The sequence below is a fragment of the Ambystoma mexicanum genome, chromosome 12 (genome assembly GCF_040938575.1).
Source record: "Ambystoma mexicanum isolate Mex_15411 chromosome 12, UKY_AmexF1_1, whole genome shotgun sequence".
Taxonomy (NCBI): Eukaryota; Metazoa; Chordata; class Amphibia; order Caudata; family Ambystomatidae; genus Ambystoma; species Ambystoma mexicanum.
Genome location: NC_090936.1, coordinates 485,220,992 through 485,247,546, shown reverse-complemented (window position 1 = coordinate 485,247,546; position 26,555 = coordinate 485,220,992).

Below are 26,555 nucleotides of genomic sequence, written 5' to 3'. Positions count from 1 at the left end.
ATCTTTTTAGGACATTCTGTCGTTCATGAGCAAGACAGTGGAAATGCAGGGCATCTTTCCTGTCATTAGTGTAGTTAGGGCCATGTACCGCTGGCACATGCTTTAGAACGTCTTCCTTCCAGTCTTTCCATTTAATTACAGAGGTTCCTGGAGAAGGAAGCTGCAATGTGGGGCCTGTGATATTAGCCATTTCCACTCTCCTGGCATAGACATTAAAACTGCTAGTAAATTAGTTTCAGTCACTTGACCGTTAGGTGGCAACAGCACTCTGCGAAGGCCAGCGACATTCCTGTATGGCTTCTTTTGCTCTTCTTTTTTTTTCCTGTGTGGCCTTGTGGGTCTGTCATGGGCTGACGACACACGTCACCACTTTTCTGTATGCCTGGACACCAAGAGATCTGGAGCCAGCCACAGACAAGTTAAACTTGCCTTTAATACAATTTTGACATGGGTGTCCCTTTTCAATGTCACCACTGGGCAGCTCATATGGCTCCTTCTTGTAGCTTCACTCTCCCACTCCATCCCTTTTTCTACACTTTCTTGGCCCTCTCACAATCGTCTCTCATTCATACCGGCTGGGTCTCATGGACTCGTCAGACGTGAGCGTGACTCCATGCAGCTCATGTGCACTCTCCGAGTTACGGATGCCGTAGCCTGCTATCTCGGAGTGCACACCACACTCGCCACACACTCCAACTCCCACACTCACTTTTTCATGGACAACATCCTGCTCATCACACATTCACACCCTTGCTTCTCTTGCATTCCACCCTTCCATACACACACAGAAGCACGCTACCACCACACATGGGTTCACTCACAATAGAATGCATTTCTGGTTGGCTATCAAGGGGAGGTGGTTTGTGATTGGTCCCTATACTCCAAGAACCAGATATGCCTGTTGTGCTGTGACTGGCTGGTTAAGGTGTTGGGTGTGTCACTGACTGCTGATAGTTCTACATCTTTATTACCTGTGGCCCTTTTGGGCTCATTCACACAGCGAAATAGATTATATTGCATAATTTTGACACACTGATCGAGGCACTTCCATTTTGCACACATGTATTAACTAAACAAGCCAAACCACCAGATATTAGCCGCTGTCACCGTAAAAGTGTAGTGTAATCGCAAAATACATAACAAATTTTGAAGTATGGGGCTCTTCAAGAAGGCCGTAATGGTAAACTAGAATCAGTGTTTGTAAACAACTTCGATTCTCCCCTGGAGGGCAGCTCCACAGCCCCACACAACTCTCTGAGGTTAGAAATCAGGGTGTCCTTTTGCAGAGGGTTCTTACAATGTCCTCCCAGGTTGCAACAGTATTGAACGGAATCTTAAGAGGACCTTTCCCTCATCAAGCACAGATTGTGTTATCTATCATCCTATCCCATCTAATCTATGCAAATAGTCTCTTTTTAGAACTGCCTGACACCAAAATATGTCACTTACAAAGAATGCAAAACACAGTGGCTTTGCTTAGTGTTTGTATAGGAAGTCAGATATTGACTTTCCTGGTGCTATTGTTAGAAGTGGCACAGTCAAAAGGCACTAGTGACATGTATACAGTCTATGCAGCCAAGCAATTGCACGAATCCCAGTGCTTGTCTTAATTCTTGACTGTAAAATATTGTACTTTCTTATATATTAGTAAACAACATTCAGAGTGCTTTATGCATTCCTATACTGTATAAATATTCTTTTTATTCAATTGGAAAGATATTTGTTTTTTCAATGTTTGATTCTGAAAACTTGATTCTTATTCATATGGATCCTTATATGCAGCTAATACTCATGTTAAGCGTAACTATGTATTTTGATTTATTGTAAAGATTTTTTTTTAGATGTAGGCTAATCAATGAATATAAAGAAAATAATATTTAATTCAAAAATACAATTATTTTTATTGGAAGAACTGACATGAAACGTATCCAAATGTCCCCAGTAAACATCACATGTATGTCTGAAATGTATTCAGCAGGGAAAAGATGAACATCTTTCTGTATTTATAAAAGGCTAAGGAAGTCTGTTGCAATTGGTTACAGGAACACATGTTCACCAGTAGATGGCAGCACTACATGTATAAAAAAAGGTGCTAAGCTACAACCACTGCCCACCACAGTTTCAATGACGCATTGGGAGATAGTGCGCTTTTGGCAGAGTAACTGCATTCATGAAACCAACCCACGACACACATCTTGTTCACTGCACTCAGTAAATGAAGCTCCTACACAAAGGAGATGCTGCATTCACAGAGTCAGCCAGTGACACATCAAACATTTACAGATGCACACAGTAAGCAAGGCTGCCTCTCACCAGGCCTGGACTGGCCCACCAGGACACCGGGAGTTTTCCCGGTCGGCCTCGGGACATAGGGCCTCTTTTCTTAGGGGAGGAAGGATACATAAATGTGTGCGCATGCGCGTTATGTTGATTCTTCCATGCCATGGAGGCTCCTACCTGTGCATTTTGGGGGGCACAAAAATACACGTGCCTTAGTGTGCTTAGCAGGCTTCTTCAGGATCTGACAGAGCTGCATGAAGGTCCTCTTGTGAACGGAAGGAGACCCAAACTAAAGGTGAGTCACAGGACGCAAGCGTCGGCACAATGGGCTGGCTGGAGGAGCCCAACTCGCAGATGTGTCCCTGCTCATACTGCTCTCCCTGCACTCCAAGGGTAAGAGCATAAAGCGTGCTGTTTGCCCTGAGCCTGCAACGAGTTTCTTCCACTACAATGGAATAGTCAACCTGACATTGTCTCTGACACCTTTATTATACATGTGATAAGGCTGCAAATACTGGCTTCCTCTGTCCCACCTAAAGGCGCACCGTAGCAAACCTTAAATCTGGAGCTTGTAGGATGTTCAAGCAATGGCCAGCGGTAGCGTGTAAAGCCCGGTGCAAGTCGGTATAATGCTTCGCGTTGGATATTTGGGTTAATAATGTATGCTTTTAGACCCGTGCAAATGTGGGAGGGCATTCCCGTTATGATCATGTGTTTGACTAAAATGAAAAAACCCTGTATGCATTTTTGGGAGTTCAACACTCAATATGCCGAAAAGCCCAAGACGTTTTCTGTGCGGTGGGTCAGTTTCTGCATTGCAACTTACTCCCCCCTTTGTGCAGACATGAAATCTTTTGGCATATACACATCACGCTGCTCACATATCGGGTTCCTACATTACAGGAGTGCAGGCGCTTTGCGTGATATGATATTTCATTTATATAGCGCCTATACACAATGTGTTTCAAAGCGCTTCAAGGCAAGGGAGGGAACAAGGGAAAATACAACGACATTCTTACAGGCCATGAACAGTAAGGATGTGAAAATAACTCTCTTACTCGGCCTGACGACATTTCAGATAGTGCAAGAGCTAAGACATAGATAAGGAAGGGAGGCGGAGAGTGAGAAGAAAATGACAACATTTCTGGTAGAGCAGGAGGAAAACAAAAGGTGAGGGAGAGGGGTGCAGAAAGGGAGGGGAGGAACAAAACAAGTGACTATCGTACTAGGCCGGACAACGTTTCAGATAGTGCTGAAGGGAGGGGGGGGCAACAGCAAGTGGATAGGGGAGCGACAGACGAGGTTGCTATCAGAATTGGTCCAGGGAAAATTCTGATAGAGTAAGTGCATAGAAGAAAGTAAGGGGATGAGGGGAGGAGATAGGAAAAGGGAGAGGGGAGGGGAGGAGAGAACAGAGTGTTGCTGATACTCACAGCACACCTGGTGCAATATTTTCTTTGGTACAAACAAATCAAATGCAAATGGGATTTAAGAGCAATGCTTAAATTATAGAAGCGGGCACGCACTGTGGTGTTGGGGAGCAGCACATGTCACGCACACCGCAGGGTGGATTATAGGCGACAACATGTATACCAAAGATCAACATGGGCCTCTATGGTAGCAATGTGTGGGCTAATGCAATGCTCACTTAAGAGTTTACCTCCATTGTTGCGATTAGGCTGCAGCGGATTTCGTTTGTGTCTCCAAAACTACATACACAAAGAACGCACTTTCTTGAAGTTGTCGTATTGTGCAGATCCATGTAACAGAAAACCTGAAGTCAATGTGCTAGAAACACATCTGTGCTGCCTGTGGCTGCCTGTGTTTCTATGTGCTCTTCAATTAAAGTGTGCGTGAAAAGCAGCTCCCTGGATGAAGCACAGAAAGTCACGGGTTGCAACAATGCTGTTTTATAGATAATATGATCTTTCTGCACTGAATATGGCTATTGTCTTCCTTCCATTTTGCTTTACTTTCCTTTGCGGTGTTCCTCCATTTACTACCCCATATCCCTCCCTTACCAGTTTTTTTGTTCCTCAGCTTTTCCTATATATTTTACTTGTGAGGCTCACCATCTCGCACACCCTCCACTACTGAACCCCAACCACCAATTGCGCACATGGGCTAAACATTCTTTTTTAGCACCTTAACTGCATAGAATTGCCTCCCAATTTGGCCCACATTCTGATTCCTAACTGCTCCAGTGAGACAAGGGTTTTGTGGATTTGAGAGTTTATATGGCTTGCATGCACTTTCTGGGAAATAATGCACTGGGGAAGGGCCCTCAACTGTGGCCCTTGTTTGATGGTGGGCATGACTACTGCTTGAGCTTACGGAGGCACACGGGGTGCTCTGTTTGCTATAGGCTGGTTGGCACTTTAGAGGGCGTCTGCAGGGCTAGGACAACGTTTGACAGTGGAAAGGGAGGCCACTGGAGTGGGGGTCAATGTAGAAACATAAGTCCCTGTTTTATACATCCAACGTTCCGTCTGTCGATGTACCCTCACTTTTATTTTTGATGAAACACGTATTGTTTACTTTCTGCGATGTAAAAAGAACATGCTAAAAATCGAGATTGTGCAGTGTAACTCACATTTACAAGGACCATGCCGGCCCTTCAGGGAGTTACTTTCGCAAGCATTGCAAAAGTTGGAGCTTGAATCTTCTTCCAATGACTTGACAGCCTGGAAAATATATTGCGTGTTCAGAGGGGGCACGCTTCAGGCTTATAACTAGAAAGTGGAAGCCAAAGCGTTCATACATTCCAAGTTGCGCCAAGGGTGCCGTGACATTGAAATCCCGATATCCCGATTACTCCAAAAGCTTCATTGGAAGAGCATTGCAGTGGGCGAATGTTTCATCAGAAAACAGGCAGTTGTTTTAAACAATGGAGGGTAATCTGTGGGATAGACTCATCAAGTGAGGGCCACACAAGAGCCATGTTTTTCTGGTTAAAATGTAGATTGAAAAGGTTGTAAAGTGTTCTAATATTAACATTTTATCTTTCAAAACATATATCTAAACACGGCATGTGCTGCGTTTTATACATGCAACTAATTTCCTCATGAGAAATTCTAGCTTGCTACATTTGTAAATGAAGCAGAGCAGGTGCTTTAGATGCTTTCTGGACACTTTACAGTGCTGGAGTGTTTTTCTCTATTATAGTTAGTTGATGGCACAAGGAAGTCGACTGGTACGTCCTTAGCAGTTAATAGGTTAAAAGAAAACTGTCAGACATTCCATTGACTGTTGGTGATATAGAGGGACTCTTATATTACATTCATGCGCTGCCCTTGGATACAGAATGTTAGTGAAATGTAAACTAACCAGTGGTGGATTGGCCTACAGGGAACTCTGGAGATTTCACAGTAGGCCGAGCACCCTCATGTGCTACTTTTGTGTAGGGATTTCCAAATTGTCTCATAAAAAAAGGATTTAGTTTGCTCAAAATGTGTCATATGGGGCCACTTTGAAAACTATTTCCCAGGCCTCCCTTGGGTCCCAGTCCACCCCTGCCTCTCACACACCATCATGCTGGTGAAGCCATACTCCAGTCCACTCACTGAGCCGGCTCTACCTAAGACCCACAATGGGCCACATCCTTAACTGTACTGGGCACAGTGTCACCAGTTGGTAAACATAAAATGCTCAAAGCATAGCAAATGCTATGTTATTTACTAATGTTTAAGGACATGAACAGATATTTTCCCACACTTGCATTAAGCTGGAATCATGGTTCCCTGTGGCAATGACTACATCTTTGGCTGTCAATAGAAAAATAATGCAGTCAGTAACCTCAAAATGATTTGAAAGTAGGTACATTTCAGGCTTAGGAGTCACAAGAGGGAACATGCAAGTGTCAATTGTATTCCCCATTGGCTGTAAAATGATGCAGCAGACATCACTTACAGGACTACAAGGACTACCTCACTGGCATTTTCTTGCTGATTCATGCTATCGAAAGATGGTGCTCAATAACTCTCTTAGCTGTGTCTCTGCTCCTGTGGTTGCTAGATAATGAGGAGATGACTCATCTGAAACCAGAGCGCTACAGGAAAATAGTGTATGCAAGTTAAATCATATGTGTAGAAATTAGGAAATTGTATCAACAATTAGGCCATTGTATCAAAAGCTCAAACTAAACCCATAACTGAGGTGCACAATAATATTTATTAACCACATCACAGTTCATTGTGACAAGGACCTCAGTTTTGCAGTGTTACATTTTTACAGAGGTACTAATCAGCCTGTCAGGAGTCATGACTAACATTAACTTCAAAATGTGCATCATGATGTGGCAATGTCTAAATAAGCTAATTGTTCACCACCTGTTTCCTATATGGCCTCAGCTGATCAAACCAACAGCCCGTCGAACCGAACACCACACTCCATGGCCCACAGAAATGGGAAAACAGCCGGAACCTTCCAGAGTAGTTATAAACCTCTGAATATTAATGGACAATGACTTAAAACTTGAGCCACAACTCAACCCAGTTGTAATGAATTGCTTCTTCCAGCTACGCACAATCAATCGGATATTTCCTTTCCTCACCTTCCCACGCAGCACACTCACCATCATCTCCCTCGTCAGGTCAAAAATAGACTAGGCCAACAGCATCTATCTCGGAATGCCTGACTCCTCACCAAAAAACTACACTGAATACAGAACGCAGATGCAAGACTACTCCTCAGACTCACCAATAGAGAACACAGCACACCAACACTGAGAACCCTACACTGGCTTCGAGTCAAAACAGAATTGTCCTCAAAGCGCTCTGGATACCCCTCGGAGCGCACAACAGCCAAGGAGATTAATTAATAAAGGAAAAAATCTCCATATACAAACCGACCCGAAAATGGAGGCCCAGTAATGATATTTGCCTCAGACCAACAATATTCAAAGTTGAAATTTGGTGGATCAGCATTCTCCTGCATCTCGGAAAAACTTTGGAACTCACTCCTCAAGGAAATATGAACAACCTAACCCCTAAAATGTTGAGGATTACTAAAAACATGTCTCTTTAACTTGCAGAGCCATACATGAATTACCATTGAAGAGAAACAGCAAACCACAACACAGTGACTGGTTTCTTTGAACTGAAGATACAAACAGCACAGCAAAGCTCTCTTGAGCTCTCTCTCTCATCCCTCTAACTAACCCTCCAGAGCCCTAATCAGATCCGCCAGAGCACCTCGAGAACATAAAAATGCAACAGTGCATGGTACAAATAACAATAACATAGCATAGATAAAACTCTGATATAGATTTTAAAAAGTAGTCCTGCGCATAGTTGCAGGACTTCATTTTTGCACATTTTGTGAAGTTCACTGAAAAACTTTGCAAATTCACAAAGTTGCTCACATGTGCCATTAAATAGCCACAAACTGGATTGTGTGTTTATTTCGGTAAGCATATGCTATATTAGAGTTATGAATGATGCTCTAGAGAAACTTTTCACCTCCACAGCCAGCTGTTACCTTATAATAAATTCCCGTAACATATGCCCCTCGCTCCATGGAAATCGGTGCAGAGGATTACTGCAAATCACTATTTTCTTAAATCATTTCTCACAGACCAATTAATTCCATGTCAAAAGGATGAGAGAGGCAAGCATGCCATGCACTGCAGGCATTAGGCAAAATAGTATACCACTTGCACTTACTGTGTTTCTCTTATGACGGCCCTGGGAGTAATACCTATCTATATCCGTGTGAATGGATGAATCTGGCTGCATGTTTTGGTCTGTTGTGTAATCATCTCAGTTTCCCATTCTAAAACAGAGACAAAGGGCTTCATTACTAGTTAGCCGGTCCGGAAACAATGATTCTGGTAAGCTCACCAGCACCCTTGCTTCTGGATCAGCAAACTCCAGTCTGCCTGCCGTGGCCGCTGTGCCCGACAGGTCTGACCCTGCTGGGCTCTGAGGCCATGGTAGGGAGACTGTTCACGGAAGCACTGCCACTGTTGCTAACTGTGCCGGTGCTTCTGTGTCCCCAATCCCATAGAGTTCAATAGGACTCTTTGGGAATTGGGACTTACAATTTACCAGCACCTGTCTTCCCCAGCCGCTGGAGTCGTAATGAGCCGGTGGCACCGAATAGCTTGGCGTCGGTAAAATATTACGGGTCTGGTGGCAACCCGCCAGTAGCACCGGCAGGGTTACCCCTGGACCCGTAATGAGGTACAATAACTATTTACATTTCTTAAAACAGATGTGTTTAATTTATGGCGAACTTTTAGACTTTTTTTGGGACGAATGGTGGGGCCTACGTCATGTGTACCGAGTTTAAGTACAGTTCCACAATGTGGTTATGAATGTTTTATTTTTCAACTGATGTATTTTTTCCAATAATGATGTTATGCATGCTTTGTCTTCAAGTAAATGTAGCAGCAATATTAAACTCTCTCATATGTGGTTGCATGTATTTTTTAGTTCTCAGAAAAACATTTTTTGTAAACTTTATGCGCATACACGTGTGCAATAATTGTGAGCAACAACATTTTTTTGCGAGAAATCTATTCAGCTAAATGAACAGTGCAGGCAAGAAAAGCATAAAAGTCACTGCCAGCAAAGTCAGAACCCCCCATCAACCCCCTGAAACATTGTAACTTTGCATAGCTCAGAACCTTGCACAATTATGCCAGTGGAAATGAAAAATGTTGGACAGTCCTAGAAAAGAGTCCATAGTTTGTGCAGGAACAGTCATTCGAAATATACTGTATTGTGGTTGTTAGAGTACAGGGAACCTACCAATAACTGCATAGCTCTCTTATCTAGATGTGAAAGATGGAGAGGGCAATAATACAATTTATAAGCAAAACGCATGGTACAGGGTACAGAGTACAGGGGTTTGCATGACCATTATAGGTTGTACAGAAGTCTCCAGGTAATCCCCAGTCCCAGCTCTGTATTGTCTTAAACCCATCATGTTCTCTTCATGTTACATTTGGTCACCATCATTTTTCAGCTGCTAAACCATATACTCCTTTGGAGAACATAATGAATTAATCAACACAAGCAATTCCTTTCCCCACTATGATGACCTTATCCCTTTGAGCCCGAGCACTCACTCAAACACAACTGGTGAGGTCATTCCAACAACAGCAAAGGGTTTGCCACTTATACAAAATATTTCGGAGGAAGATTGGAGAGGAAAGATGTTGACAAATTGCTCCCTCTATGAACAGGGCTTTCCGTAGTGTCAAGCAAAGTAAGAGGATGGGCACTACTTGAGGGCATTTCCAGATAGAGACATGGCTCTTGCTGCAACCTGCTCACAGCATCTGAAAAATGAAATGTGCATTGTTAGCAGCCCAACTACAATCAGAATTTATGTCCTAAGTAGCTGTTAAGATAAAGATAAACACTTCTGGTTAACAGAAATTGTCCAGCAACTTTTATTAAAATGGAAAAACAATCCAATCTGGGATGAACAGCACAACAGTGTATAGCAAAATGAAAAAACAATATGGTGCCATGCATTGTATATGTTGGTTTACGGGACTGGGAATCAGCTTTGTAGAAAGAAACAAGGAAATGAAACTCAATGACTTTGAATCTGAACCATGCACTTTATAACTCTGCCTGGACCTTTTGTTATGGGAAAAGGCCTTTCAGAGCAAATCAAATGGTACTCATTAACAACCCCATTTGTCATTGAGCCTACCGAAATGCATAATAAATATGCATCATTGATTCTGGGCAGTGGTCCCCTCTCAAGTAATCAAATCCCCCATCTTCCTGGGGGAAGGACATGTTGCACCTTTGTAGACTGGATTTCTGAGACAAGGGGTAGGTAGATCCTGCAATCACTTGTGGGGACGGACTGAATCACAAATATTTCTGCCACCTCTGTACTTCAAAGGACGTTTGCCATGACAACCAACATTCTCAGGAGTCATAAATGCCCCAAAACCGAGATCAAGGGAACTAACAGTATGTGATATCAGATGTTCCATTGCCATCCAGATGAACTGCAGATGCCACTAAATATTTGTTAAAGTAGAGACAAAAGCCTTTAGAATTTTACATTTTGAATCACAATATTGCTTGTAACATTAGAAGGAAATGTCCTAGAGACTTATTAAAAAATAAATAAAAACATGTTATTGGTGAAATGCTCTATTAGCTGAATGTAAAATTATATTTTTGACATTATCTTCATCATGTGAATTAGGAAATATGCATATTTTTGCAAAAAAACGGAACACATCTGTGATTCTTATATCCTAACGTCTGTGCGGAGAGCCCATTATTCTGGGCTGGAAATGGAATGTATGTGTACACGTATCAGTGTATACAACACCAACACATCTAGAACACACATCCCATATCAAGCACAGAAGAACATGACATTATTTGATTAGTCAGAGTGAGAGCAATCTGACACATTTATTAGAAACATGATCACATATGAGGAACATGCTGTTGCAGAAAATTACAATTGTTTAATGTAGAAATCTCCAAGATGACATAACATCAAATGGGAGGGAAACTGAGTTTGGAAGTTAATACCATCATATTGCTCTCTTCATTAATATGACCAGTGCGAACAGAGGGTGTGGTTTAGTGTGATGTCACTTTTGGAACACTGTCCAATCACATACATTGACAAATTAGATTAGAGAAATGATACACAACTCTAAAAGGTATGGTTTCTGATCTGTAAAAGTTCAAACCCAAAGATTCTGAAGATACACTCACTCACTCATTTGCTGACTGGCTGACTGAAGCTTAAGAGAAGGAGGAATGATAACAACAGAAAGGAGAATGGAATAGATTACTTTCCTTTGGACCCATTTTGGATTAACAGCAGAACACTGTAATTGATGCCTACTTGCAGATGAAGACCCAGAACGTATTCAGTGAGAAATTTAAACAGCAGACAGGCCCCTATACAGAAAGGGGGAGACTATGCTGTGGAGGGAAGCAGGCCCCATCTTGCTGATTGATGACCACCGGTTACTAGAAGAGGCTCATTCAAACCAGTCTTTAACAGGGCACCACCTGTCTGTGAGACAGCCAAAACAAATTCATATGCAAGGATGACATATTCCTCAGTGGAGCGATACTCTAAAGTGGATTAGATTAAATCCTAGTATTTTTTATTAGTGAAAGTACTGAGGGGGCAGGGTAGATACATTGACTATACATCCTGGGAATTTAGGGAATATCTCAGAAGTGTATGAGTTTCTGGTGTGTATATTCTTCCTTCTTCCTTCTCTGTGTAATGATCAAGCACAAAACAGGTTTCTGGGAGTAAAATAATATCTCACTATGCAATTTAGAAACCTGAGGGTATTCTCACTCCTAGACCCCTTGGATCCTCTGTACAGGTAGACAGGGAAAGGCCATCACAATTGGATCCTGACCCGGGGGGTGGAAAAGTGAGGGAGAATCACCTAAGTGGAGTATCATTGGGAACTGGGAGTGGGCTGCCCTTGGGTGAGACATGGTATCCCTCTTTCCATGGTGACAACCAGCCCAACCCTTCACCAACATTTATAGGCTACTGTAGGTCAGTACCCCTCCTACTCTAAAATTGACACTTGACAGTGCTGGGACAAAGAAGAGGCAACTAAGAGCAATGAAGACTATCCTCTTTTACCATTCTAGTATTGGGAAGAGGAGGATGCCTGCTAAGAGTAGTAGAGGTCAGGAATGTCCCTTTAATGAGAGTCAGGCAGGACTGAATAATCACCCACACCTGCACCCTGTCAAAGGGCTGCAGGTATAAATGTAGCCCAACCCAGTGACAAAGAGAGTTACAGGAGAAGGACCAGGAGGGCGGGGCATGCAGCAGAGGACAGTTCAGCATGGCATGGGAGTGGGGACTCCCTGGACAAGATCACAGAAGTCGAAGGGAGCCATGCCGGAAGGCTGCCCTGTTCCTTTCTATTTAACATGCTCATTCCCCTATGGCAGAGGACCACCCCAGGAGTGTCTGAGGGGCAGAACCTGGAGCCCTGGCACAAGAGTAAAAAGGCCATGTGATCTGTGCTGCAGCCCAAAATCCTAAGTGACAGGTGTGTTTCTGGGGCTTCAGAAACCAGTTGCACGTGTGTGAACTTAAGCATTCTTTTGAAATACATTGTATCGGAGAGGTCGCGTGCTGAAAGAAGCACATTTTCAAAGGTCTCTGAACAGTGAGCAGATCAATTTGTATTTGTATTTGTATTTATTTTATTAGTATAGTGCAAACCAGGCCCGTAGGCTAAGGGGGGCATATCTTGGGGCAGTGGTTACTAAACACAACAGTATACATTACATATAACACAACAGTTTACATGACATATATACATATAAATAGAACATAAGGCTTGAGCAATAGAGTAAGATCACATTGTGGATTCGAGAACAGCTAACTAAGTAGACATTCTTATCAATTAGTCTTCAGAGGAGTCTTCATTAAAGTGGAACAAACATTTATACCTGTGAAGTATACAAGCAAGGGGAATACTTTGTATCATAGTGGTCGCGTGTGGCAAGGAACACTTTCTCAAAAGACTTGGAAACCTGAACTATCCGGTTTAAGCAAAACAAGCATTTACATGTATCTACCATTTAACAAAAATGGAATATCTTGCATTGGAGTGGTCGTGTGTTATGAGAAACACATTTTCGAAGATCTCTGCACAGTGATTTATGCATCTAAAGTAAAACGAACAATTATTGAATACTATATAAAGAGAAAACAAATATTAAGCAATAGGCTTAATTATTGAACACCAAATTGAATTAAGACTTTGCTGTTAAACACAATTTAACCCTTGCTACTCGATAGATAAAACGCTATCCATCACCTGTGGAGTCCTGCAAGCATCCATCCTCTCCCTGTGATCATCAATCTTTACATAGAACCACTTGGCATCCTTCTCATTCCATACAACATCCACATCCACCAATATCCTCCATCAAAGACATCCACAGGCTGAAGGTCTGCCTCACATTGATCCAGTCATGGATGTTTTACTCCTGACTGACAACACTGAACACCCTGACATCCAACCTGGCTCTCTGCCATGCACCTCGAGGGCTTCACAACCCAGCTGGCAACCTCCACCAAGTTCCTTGAGTTTGACATCAACAGTCACCTCTCCTTCAAACAGCACATAGCAAGGAAGCTATAAACTGCTTGGTAACAACTTTCTTCAATTTGGAAAATCAAGCCCTTCATCCCAGAAACAACTTCAGATCTGCTGTCCAAGCCTTGGTCCTCTCCCACCTGGATGATGTTAATTCCCTTTCGGAAGGCCTTCCAGTAACTATCAGGGCTCCCTTGAAATGTGACCTGCATGCTGCAGCACAATTCGCCAAAGGACAAAGCTAATGTGCCTACATCACCCCGACCCTCATTGATCTGCACCAGCTCCTGCTGCAAGCCCACATCATCCTTTGTTCCTGCTGCATCATTGACAAGTCTGTCGCCCTGAAGTTACCTCACTGAGAAACTCAGAATCTCAGAAGGCCTACGATCCATCAGATGTAAGGACATGTGCAGACTTGAACTACATCTGAGCAGGAAGGAAAGAACAAAAAAAGGTATTTCTGTATCTATGCCCCAAGACTCTGAAACCTCCTCCCCATCAACATCAGACTCACCCCCCTGACTTCTACTCAATACCCTCCTCTTCATAATAATTAAAGAAGAGATCAAGAAACCAGAGGGACAGAGGGAAAGAGGAGGATGATGCAGGGAGAAGAAGGAGAGATAGGGGTGGAGTTGGATACAGAAAAGTAGCAAGAGTAGCATCTCACTCAGAAACAGTGTGAGGAACATCAGGGCATGAGAGGAAGGAGACTGGGTCAGGTAGAGTGTCTGGAAAGCACAACAATAAAATCCTGTTAGCTACTAAGAACACTGATAGTGCAGGGGTAGTTTAGAAGGTCCTGGAGGGATTTAATTTAGAAAATGTGATTGCCTTTAGGTTATCCCTGATAGTCAGAAACTATGTAGTAGAAGTTAATGGTCTCTATAAACTAACGGGGGGCACTAGGGATGCCTGGGCTAGGGTGGAAAATTCAGTATTTGGACAAGATAGTGCAGGGACAGCCCTTGAACCCTGTCAAATAAATCACTAAAACCCCTTGAAACTTCTCTGCATTGAAGGCCAGCGCTGTTGCTGCATGGTGCCCCCACATGGAGAAAATGAGTGAGGATTAACCCACTGTATGTATCTTCTGATGATTGCAACACCTCTAAGGCAGTGAAGACAGGACCAGAATGGTGAGAGACTGTAATCCAATGGGAGAGGAGGGGGAAAATGAGAGGGACAACAGGAAAAGGGAAGTTGTGGATTGGTCAGTTGTAGTCAGAGGAGAAGGAAGTGGAACACTAAGGAACCGGTAGGAGGAAGGATGTTGGATTGGAGTGTGGAGGTGAATTGTAGAAAAGGTGAGGTATTGCTTGGTGCGAGAAAGTGGTACTGTGTAGTGATTGTGTGTGTAAGTGCAGTGACAGAGTGTGTTAGTGGGAGAGTCAAGATTGAGTGAAATGTGAGTTTAATGGTGAGTGGGAAGAAGATGGGGTGGAGTGGTATTATTATTAGTGTTGATGAGGGAGTAGTAGTGTGGAGAAGAGGGAAGTAGTGTGGCGGAGGGAGCAGTAGCTTGGAGGAGGTAATAGTAACATAGAAAGAGAGGAGGCAGGTCGTAGAAGGAGGGAGGGCCACAGAAGGACAGAAGAGGAAGACACATGAAGAAGAGGATCGAAGGTGGGTGGAGATGGATGGAGAAGAGTAGCGAGAGAGAAGAGCATTCAGGGACAGGGAGAAGAACATCAGTGCATGAGAGGAAGGAAAGAGTCAGATAGTGTGTCTGAAAGGCACAAACCTATACAACATCAACAGTGTAGGGATAGTTTAGAAAGTCCTAGATTGAATTTAGATAGAGAAAGCAACTATTGTTAGGTTCTCTCTGACAGCTTTTCAGAAATTAAATGGTAAGAAGGCAGATAATAATGTGATGATCCAGGGTGTCAGCCCTAGATGCTCCCCTTTGACAGGGATGACTTAGAGTCAGTGAGTAAGTCTGTTAATCTGTCTACGGCGATAGGCCCAGACAGGTTGTCTAATACTGTTATGAAGGCCAACCCAGAATTGTGGGCCGGTATTTTGGATGTCTTTTTTCAGAACATGCTGGTCTTTAAAAGCATCCCTGAATCATGGAAAGAGGCAATTAGCATACCAATCTTTAATAACTGGCGCATACTACTGCCTATTAATTATCACCCAATTGCATTATTAGATGTGAGTATCAACATATTTGCGTCACTGGTTTTAAAGTCAATAAATGAGTGGACTAACATTGCTGGCCATTTTGATGAAAACCAGGCGGCGTTCACACGTGGCCTGGGGATGGAGGTGAATGGCTTTCTGCTTGCCCTTTTAAATAAATCATATAGTCAGGAGAAGAGACCCATCTATTTGTCATTTGTGGATCACTCCTCCGCGTTCAACAGTATAAGCAGGCCATTCTCTCAAAGAAAAGGTTGGCAATGGCAGATTCCACACAGTCTCCTATAACTGATAAAGTTCGCCAAGGGTGTGTGTTGGCTCTGGCACTCTTCAAACCTCTATCTGTCAGACCCATGAGCTTGGCTGGCCCAAGCTAATGCTTTACCCCCTCATTTAGGCTCCATGAGAAATCAGTACTTGGCATATGCAGATGACCTGGTGAAAAGGAGCACTTTGACTATATTAGGAGTAAATGTGTAATTTACAAAGCTCAACTGAAGAGGCTTATCAATAGATATGGTAAATGTTCTCTTCTACCTGCAATCATGATAGATCAGAGGTGATTCCAGCTCTTCTCCATGATTATGCTCTTCTTTGTGCTACTTTTGGTGATGAGTGGCTCTCTCTTGAGGGCCTAATTTAGCGGAATATCCTGGGGCTGTCTCAGTGTGTCCCTGCAACCATAATACTTCATGAGTTAGACCTTTTATCGTTATCTGCCTGGATAAAGTGGAAAGCCTTGTCTCTTTATAGTAAGATCAGGATTCCCCCACCAACCTCTGTGTTTTCTAGACCATGTACATTGTTAAATGATAAGAACCTTTGACACTGTTAATCATTATGTTCTCCTTTCCACTCTCTCTTACTTGGGCTTCCAGAATTATATCCTTGATTTGTTTTGCTGCTCACACCTCTCTGACTGCACCTACTCTGACACCTCCGCTGGTACCATCCGACTTCCGTTTAGTGTTCCCCAAGGTGTAATATCACTCACCAGAGTCGGAAGGCAAGATCACCGGGCCCAGCGTGCCCTGACTTGGATGATGTATCCTCAGTGGTACTTGTTGCGGTCTCTCTCGGCTCCGGTTGCCAGCTCCCTGGGTGCCGCCATGTTTGTGGGTTTGCGCTTGCTTGGGGGCCCGTGATAGACCTGCCTCCTGAGACATGCGCCCTGCCTCATGAGACCTGCACATTATCTTCAGAAATCTTCGCCTTCGTGGATCTTCATCATTCTATTGGATGCATCCTGCCAGATATTGTGTGGCCTTCCCTGTAGGGGCTTGCACTTTCCAGACTCCACCTCAATCAGGGAAGTCCGCCCCATGGCTTTGGGAGCTAGCCCATCTCCTACGTGCTTCAATTTCAGGAGGGTGCTGCATTGGTGTCCCGCATCGCTAAATCATCACGCTTACGCTTGAAGACAGACTGGCTTCCTCTTCATGTCATTCACCAGGAATATATGGTACGCAGCACCCACGGCAGGCTTCCTTTAACACAAGGTTCTTTCCCCAGCCCTCTTCTCTCTCTACACCATTCCACTTTCTTCTATTATTGGTTCACATGGTTTATTCTATCACTTTTATGCAGATGACTCCCGGAGCTTATTTTCCTTTTCTTCTATCACTGATTCTCTTCTATCTTCCCTTTCTGACTGCATATTTGCTGTTCAATCGTGGAAGTCTGAAAATTACCACAAACCTAATCCATTCGAGATGGAGGTTCTTTTCTTTCTCTCACCAACCATGCTCCCTCTTCTTCCTCCTCCTTCGATCTATTTTTCTAAAACCTCTATTTTTTGTCAGATTCTGCCGGTAACCTTGTAGAAATCTTTGATTCACCACTTCCATTTTCTTTCTACATTTCTGCTATTGACCTCAACTTTTCAACATTCAGAAAGATTGTCCCTTTCTCTCTTTTCATGCTACCAATCTTCTTATCGCCTCTCTTGTCATTTAATGCTTAATTAATGCTCAGCCATCCTTCTTGATTTCCTGCTAATCACTTAGCTCTTATGTGTTCTATTTATAACTCTTATTTGTCATTTCTCCTTGCGACTTGGCCAACCCTGCTGTCCTCTCTCTTCACTGGCTTTCCTTGGAATATCGTTGACTGTTTCACTTTTTCTGTGTTGTTTTGAAATGTCTTCATGGTTTGGCTGCCCCCTACATGCCGCCCTGAAAGCCTTCTATTGCCCTCCCTGTTCTCTTAGATCCCAATGACAGTGTATCTTATCTGTCCCATGACCTCCCAGATGACAACATTTATGACACACATCATTGATGACATCACTGGAAAGTGCATCACACTGACAACGGTCATGGCCTGCTGTCACACTGCCTGGAGCATGGCTTTCAGACATGCGCCAGACCCTGCTAAGTCACCTAAAGCAGCCACTGGGCCTGGCCTGCAGCTAGAACCAATGGCCACGCAACCCCTTAGAGTGTTTGTGGTCACTAGCCATTGCTTGTGGCCATGACCACAGTGGCCACATGCCCTAGACCCTGTATAGCCATCCAAAGTGTTCAGTGGACGGACCTGGCCTGCAGGTGGCCACTTTATTCCCATTGCAGGTCTTGGGCCAGTGGAACTGTCACTAGGCCCAGTGGCTACTTTACCCCACAATGGGGCAGCAGGTGTATTACATTGCTATATTACATTGCTGTTAGCATGCACTATACATATGCCTCTACACTGTTTGTCATGTGTCTTGAAATAGACCGAGATGTCATCAGTATGCTCTAGTTTCCAGTAATATCATTGAAGATATAAAATGGTAATTTATGTCATGTGCACACTTATTCTCAGCAATGAGAGAGTATGCAGGTCCTTGTTATTGCCTACGCAGATGACTATGTGCTGTTGGCATGCCTCCCGAAGAAACTTCAACTTGTACTTGATACTTAACTAAGTTGTACAACTGAGTGAGGTCTGCGCATTAACACTGGTAAATCTAATGCTATCATCTTTTTGGCCATAACAGTTACTTGTCATTGTTTGCTTTTCATAGGAGTAGAGAGGATATCAAAACTTAATGAATGTAACTAGTTAGGGATGATATTATCACGCACCCTTTAAAACAAGAAACATGTAACCAAACAATCAAGTAGGCTGAAACAGCCATTTGGGAGTATATATAATTTTAGAAGAAGCTTTAAATGTTGTTAAAGACTCCAATCAAGCAGTCCCACTAAGTCAGTGCCTTGTCTGGGATTGCTCGGGAAGCCCTTATTTATATATTTTTGTGTCCAGTTTGTGTACTCTGGATGACAGTCCTTATATAACACCCCTCTCTTAGAATCCCCCTGACCCCACTGAGCCAAGAAGTAAGTTTGTTTTGCAAATTTAAAAGGTTTATTTGAGAATTAAACATATATATATATCACACTTTTATGATAAATTAATAATTGATATCACACTTGTGAATATGAGCAGTAATCAGCAATGGATGAGGTGATACTAGCACACTGGTTTAATTACTTAGGAGTAGTATATAGGATAAGGTAGCTGAGAATGCTTTATATGGTACAAGGAAATGCAAGGTGGAAAAGAAGCAACTCAGGAATAAACTTGATATGATTATAGCAAAACATAATATAATCACTTTTCCCCTTTTGGAGATTCACCCCCCTCTATGCAATGTAAGGAGGTGGAAGTGACACACACAGTCTTCAGGAATACAATCACAGTACAATCCCAATTCAGTTCCCCCCTAGCAAGCTTAGATCAACAGGGATGATTTTAAACACAGGCAAAGTACTTAAAAGGTGGTATGCAAAGAAGTGAAAAATATGCTAAAATTATTTTAATTCCCTCTAGAGGTTCAGGGTGGGTGACAGCTACTTTGTATTAGTTCAGGATCACTTTAGCAATGCTCTATGAATGATTGTCAGGTGGCAAACGAATTTCAGCAAAGGAAAGCAAGGAGCTGCTATTTTGCCAAGTGAAGAAATTGAGCCAAATCGCAATTCGTGCCAATTTTTCTGAGTGCGTCGAGCGCGATTATGGAAAAAGTATAATCTTAGCTTTACGATGAAAGTTAAATTACGTTCCTAGGACAAACGGTTCCGGAGATACGGACGATTTCGTGAAGGTAGATTCTCAAAAGAAAAGTCAAGCTCAGAATGACAGATGACAGTTTTCAAGTTTGAGATCACAGAAGAAACACAAGATTTCTCGGATGCAGTTCTCAATAGGTTAAAATAGTTTGAATTAGATTATTTTAAACTAAGAGATTGGGTTTTGCACAGTTCTGCCGGTACTCACACTATATTTTGGACAGGAATGCGACTTCGCCACGGATCGGGTCAGGATTGGACTGCGGTTCCCTCGCCACGGACGGTCTCTGCCTGGTTCTGCTCACAGCGATCTGGGTCAGCTCTGCTAGCGGCACTGCACAGCGGTCTGGATCTCTGGTTCTGGCAAAAGTTCTTGGCACTGCACGGCGGTCTGGTCTCTGGTTCCGGGTACAGCTCTGCTTTCTGGGTGTTTCTGGAAAAGGGTTTTAGACCAGAATCAAACAGCTCAGCCTGGCTGTTTTACTCTGATGTGCCCCTTGGAAGTCTGGGGTGAATCAGTTTGCAAAAGATTTTGAGGCCTGCTGACAAATTCTGAAGTCTGAATTCAAAGTTGTGGTCTCTGTCTGGATTTGAAGTCTAAGTGCTGGATCCGGTGTCTTCTGGCAAAACGTTCTGCAAGAAATCAGCTTGAAGTGGGAAGTGAATGTCCCTACCTGTCCTGCACAGTCTCCTTTTATGTGTTTAGAAAGTGGGTGGGTCGGCTCGTTCTGCATGCCCAACCCTCTTAACTTATCATTGGCCATTTCCTCCTCTCGCCCTTGATTGGGGGAACTGGGTTGTGAGTCAGAGTGATTAGGTAGGTTTATGGGTCAGAGGATCCTCCCCTTGTCAAATTGCACACAAATCTATTTCTGATCCAAATACATATGTATCTATGTACCATTTTTCTAATATTATACGTCCAGTTAACATATTTTCTGTAGCACCAAACCATCCGATCCCTGTCTTTGTAAGATGTCGTGTCCACTTATGACAGAATTCTGCCCTTTTCATCCAGATAATGACCTCTAAACCTTTCCAGATTTTACACAAATGTGCACCAGGGATATGGGTTTCAGATGATAAAGTGTCAGATTTTTAACATGCATACATTTGGAGTAACAACCTTTTTTCTGCTACTATCCCCAAGAATATACCACAGGGTCCTAACACCTCTTAAAATGTGCACAGAAAAATCACAAGAATGATGATGTTATTTATATAATTTTTAAAAGTCTGCACTATGAATTATCCCTCTTTTTAAAATTATGCTCTGGCCCCAAAAGGGTATGGTTTTCCAAAGCACATGGTGGAATTTCTAGTTTATCCACTTCCCCCAAGCTCAGCTGGCTTACAGATGCAGTGCCCCTCCCCGATTCCTTCCAAGAGGAAGCCATTTACGCCCCCCCTAATTTAACATTTGCCTGGGCCAAGGACAGTGCTTTGTTTAGTTTCCTGTAGTCCCCAGGTGCTCCTACCCTGATTCAATCAGGGAGGTGTCATCTCCTTTTGGCAGGGGCAGCAGAATGCAGCCAGGCCTGGGAAGAGTGGCTGAGCAAGTTTCACTCCTGTCGGGGGTAGTTGCCGGGCAGAATTCACTCTCTTTAAGCCAGTCTTCAGCTAAATGTCACTTTAGTTCCCAGTTTTCTACATTCAAACCAAACTGACAATTTTTACCCATGCAGCTAGAACGCTGATTCTAAGTTCAAAACTATGACATTTCAACAGTTGCAAACTATGTGACACTCAACAGTAGGTCACTCATTTAATTTAAACGTTTAGATTTTAGTGTCTTTCAGTCCAATTTCACTTCAGCTGCTGACATCCACAGCTCAGCCAGTTTTGTTATAAACATTGTTTTGGGCTCTTTCTCTTTCCAGATTTAGTATGCACACAAGAATACATTCTGCCAAATGTCTGCTGGTGTTCATTGAGATATTTGAATATCTTGCAATGTTTAATATAGGCATTTTGAGCTTGCAATTCAGAGAAACAAAGGTGATTTCAAAGCGCTTTTTTTTTTAGCCACCGGCACTGCTGTTTTTCCTTTGGCACACATTTCACTCATGGCACTCCTGGCCCCTTACGCTCGCACTGGTGGGTGGCAGGTCAGGGGACCATTTTGCTATGCGCAAACTGCACGGTTCTCCAGGATTCTGGCGCAAATGTGGGCTTTTCTGCCCTCTTGGATTTCCTAAGCCCACAGCACCAAGTGTTGCAGCATAATAACTTGAACGTGGGCCAAGACACCCAACAATTTCAACTTGTTAAAAGGTATCAGATAATAATATTCCCTCAAATAATAACTTCATACATATAGTCGCTGGAAAACAGCATAGGCAATATTATTTGCGGGGATAATTTATGGGGTAAATGGGTGCAGGGGCTCCAGGGGTGTACCCCGCTCCCTTTAAAAATATATGTGGGTTCATGGGGTAATATTGTTGCAAAAATATGGCGCCATTCTTGTATGGTAATATTGTTGCTGGGATATTATCGCATTGAACCTATTAAAATGATGCTTAAGGTGTGCAAGGCTAAAGTTCTCCCAGATGCACTTCGTTATTCAGATATTTCGTGCTTTAATGATAATGGAGGGAACCTACAATGAACACAAATCTCCTTTGTTAAAAGGTTACAGAATCTGCCACTTTCTGCCCCTAATTGTGCATGTAATGGGGAATTAGGTCTTACATATATAGATGAACAATTCCATATTGCACAAACGGTTTTCTTTTTAACGAAACAACCCAGATTAACACAATCAAATAATTAATGATCTATAGAAAAGTGATCACTCCATGTATATTCCCTGGGTCAGACATGTGAAAAAAGACCTAAATAAAGCAAATCTGCACTCCAACCAAGAGATTATTTACTCCTTCAAGGTCTTAAATATGTCATCTATCAAAAAATATAGGGCTGCTCTCTTACAAGCATTTATAATAGCAAGCGAAGAAATGGAGCTTAAACAATTCTTCAGAGTTCATGGAGCCATTTCTATCATCTTTGGTCCTCAAGTTTATTGCCTGTAGTCTCCATATGCCAAACACTATATGGTTAAACCAAACTGCAGATTTCTTGGTTTTATACTCTCTTACAGCTTCCTGGAAAAGAACTTGGGCTGAATCATTGACCTTTGTGTTTAAATAAAACAGAGACCCTGAGACATTTCCCCTTTTTTGTTCACAATATTCATAGGAGAGCGAGAAATTCTTGAGTCCCATATTGCGGAATTTGAATTGCAGAAATTGAACTTTAGACAATGCCAACCACCAATGCGATATTTGTTGAATGCTAGCAACAAATCGATTGCCTAGCCATTTAGGCATTTTATAGTAAATAATTAGCCACAAGAAGAAAAGCAATCCTCTATCTTTGTATTGTGTACAATTTACAAGGCCCTATACTGTATACCGTTATTATATTTTCATTTTTTGGTAAATACTGATGTATGAATGATTTATATTTTATGTTTTTATCTCTTTCTATATTGCTTTAGCATTAATGTTACAATGTATGGTTTATATATTCACAAATATTATGGCAGCAATGCCGAAACAACATTTGTTTGATTGAATGTCTGGCCTCAATAACCATGTACGTTAATTCTACTGAAGGGTCCTTATAACTCATTCTGCAATACCCCAATGTGCCAAAGTCACAATGTGCTGTATGCATAGGGCTGTTATTTTAATACTGGCCCCAAATATATTCTAAAAGGGAGATGTATGTGAGATTCTCACCACAATCCCCCACCATAAGAATATCCCCACTTTATGGAAATGTCATTGTTTATTTAAAGAATGCAGAATATCATGATGCTAAAGTTGAGGAGCAATTACTACTTTCCAAATATATTTTTTTTCCTTTAGTGTTTTTGGTTTATTTAAACCTTTACAAAATATAAAATCCATAAAAGGTGAATTCATATGTACAAAAGGTAACAATTGAGTAGAAAATTCCAAAGAAATTGAATGAGAATATAAAGCAAGTAATTCCGTTTAAAACTTCTTAAAGAAAAACCTATCACCAGAACATTGACACGACTCCTGTTCAGGTAATATTACATGCATTTTTTTCAAATACAATCACTCTAATGTTCAGTATAATTGAGTCTCCATGAAGCATTTGTAACCACAGATGTACTCTATATACTAAATTAATATTATTCACAAACTGAGAAAAGCAGAGAATTATTTGGGACAGCAAGCTGGGACATACAAGCAGTAAATGTGATAGGGTTTCTTCATCACCATCTAACTGACAGAAATGACAATATTTCCAATCTTCCAAACTAGGATAGCACATGTTCACAATCTCCTACGTTCTCATGACATTAAAGCAATACCGCATAGTGCTGTTTCTGAGAGACCTACTGGGATTTTTTTACATAAGATTCAGGATCCCGATATAATTTCCAAAAATGGACTGTTTGCAAATATAATTTTGAATTCAAGATCACTACATTATTCTCGCACCAATCGTTGGCTCTAATTAACTTCTTTATCTTGTTAGGATTATCAATCAAAATTTGAAGCGGAGATCCCAAATTCAGGAGCACCGATTCTGCATCCCTTTTGAGATCAGTCATAAACAGTCCAGGAATATCATCTCCAAATATAGGATACACACAGACCTTGTTTGATGTAATACATTTTATTCATGCAACTTTTCAAAGATTTCAATCCAAATTCATATCGGATTAGCTTAAATGGAACACACTTTGCGATATAGAATAAAACTCTTTGCCATAATAATGCCTCCATAGTTTCTAAATGAGATAATAGCTCAAGAGGAAGAAATTCCAGACCATATGGCAGTCGAGGAATCACCTTAAGGCAATAGAACTCTCTACAGGGTAAAATTGAGTATTTCCATATTTACGTTCAATTAAGCGTAGCTGCTTCGATGCAGCAACAGCCTTCACCTTTAAACAGTTCTTGAAGAACATTTTTGAAAATGTCTGGAGAAAGAATATCCAAGATAGTCAAGTACATTCTGAGATTTTATACTTTTGTCTTCACGTTTCCATGTGTACTTATAGATGTGTTTGCTTCCCTTAGCAAGGTGAAGGATGAATGTTTTTGAGGGATTGATCTTAAGTTTCAGTTCAGCAACAAAAGTCCCAAATGCTTTTAATAAGTGCTGAAGGCCAATTTTAGTACAGTCTAACAATAGAAAATCTTCCACATAAGCAATCCATTGTAGTCTCATAGAGCATCGTTTTGGTCTTGTTAGGCCGCAATTTGTTAATGCTTTACCAGCACCCGAGACATATAAATTAAATAGCATGGGTGCCAATATGCACCTTTGTTTTAAACCATTATCAGTGCTTATGTCTTTGGACATTAGACCGTCTGGGCCTAATTCACAGAGCATTTTCCAATGGGGTTTTGCCATTGTAAAATGCTTCTGTGAATTAGGCCCTCTGTGTTTAGCCTCACCCTCATCTTGGTATTGGAATATACGTATATGAATAGATCTAATAGGCCTTTAGCTATACCCAGTGCCAGTTGCCTTTTCCAAAGAATTGGGCTGTCTACCATGTCGAATGCCATTGACAAATCCATTGGAGGCGACAAATACAGGTAGGGTATCTTTCTCCAGGCTTGTCTCTGTTGGCTTGCAAAAAGGAGCCCTCCACAGTCAGTGCCCATTTTTTTTTCTAAATCCTTTTTGTCTACGATGCAATATATTCTTCTCATCTGTCCAGACCAAAATCTTCTCCAAAACTATTAACATGAATATTTTAGAATCAATGTCCATCAGGGAAATCAGTCTGTAGCTCATAGGACAAATACAACTCCCTTTTTTAAAGATAGGAAGGACATCAGATATTTTCCAGGACGTAGGCATTTTCTTAAACCTGATTACATCGGTAAAAAGTATATTTAATGTTCTAGCCCACACATGAATGTTCTGTTTCAAAATAGCATATGAAAGATTATTTGGTCCACGTTTTTCTAAGGCTTTAGAATTAATAATGTATCTTGAGATATTATCAACTGATATTTCCAATGTCCATTAGTGTGTGGGAAATGACAGTAAGCATTGGGCTTTGTCTGATGCTTTATACATATTTCAAAGTATTCCAACCAAACATGTTCATTTATCAGATTTATTACCAACTGTACATGAGTGACTTCCATACTATTCTCCAGAGACCAGAAGTTTTGGGAATTATGGCCTTTCAATGGAGTAAAAATATTTTCACTGTCTCTTTGGTGTAAAATGGATTGATGATATATCACCCAGTTTTTATATAGCTGTCTAGTATGTTTGATCCTAGATTTTAGTAATGACATTTCAGCACATTGTTTAAGTATTGGTCTTATTTCTTTCCTTAACTGCGCTCTTCTCTTCATTCTCGTACCACTGAGTCAGGTGAATATTTGTGTTTTAACTCAAATGTTAAATCAGATATATCAGAAATTGTTAGTTTGTGCATCAAACACCCAAGATAAAATGGAAAATTAGCCACTGAATAATTAATGATTTATTTTTCTAAAGTATTCATATTGAAATCATGCAGCATTGATACCATACATTTTTTGGTACTCTAACGCGTCCACTTCACTCTATTTCCATTTAACTTCTGTTCCATCACAATATGCCCCTTGAAGTTGTATTCCCATTGACCATTTCAGGTTCAGGATAAGCATGAAATTATTAGTACAAGATGAAGAGCATAACTCAAAGCATCTCAATCTATCAGCTAGTTGTTAGAAATAAAGATATAATCTATTATAGATGAGGCACCTCGTGCCACATTGCCAAATTATTGTGAATAAGCTCCAAGCTCCAACTGCTGGCCATTGTCAGGCAGAGAGCTCCCCAAAACAGTTTATTCCCATTTTGTGAAGTTGATTTACCCAAGGAGGCCAACGTCCCTTCAATAGTAGATGTGTCCTGATTACAGTTAGCATTCATGTCATCTGTCAATCTGATGAGCCCTCCTTCATTTTGATAGAGCCAATCAT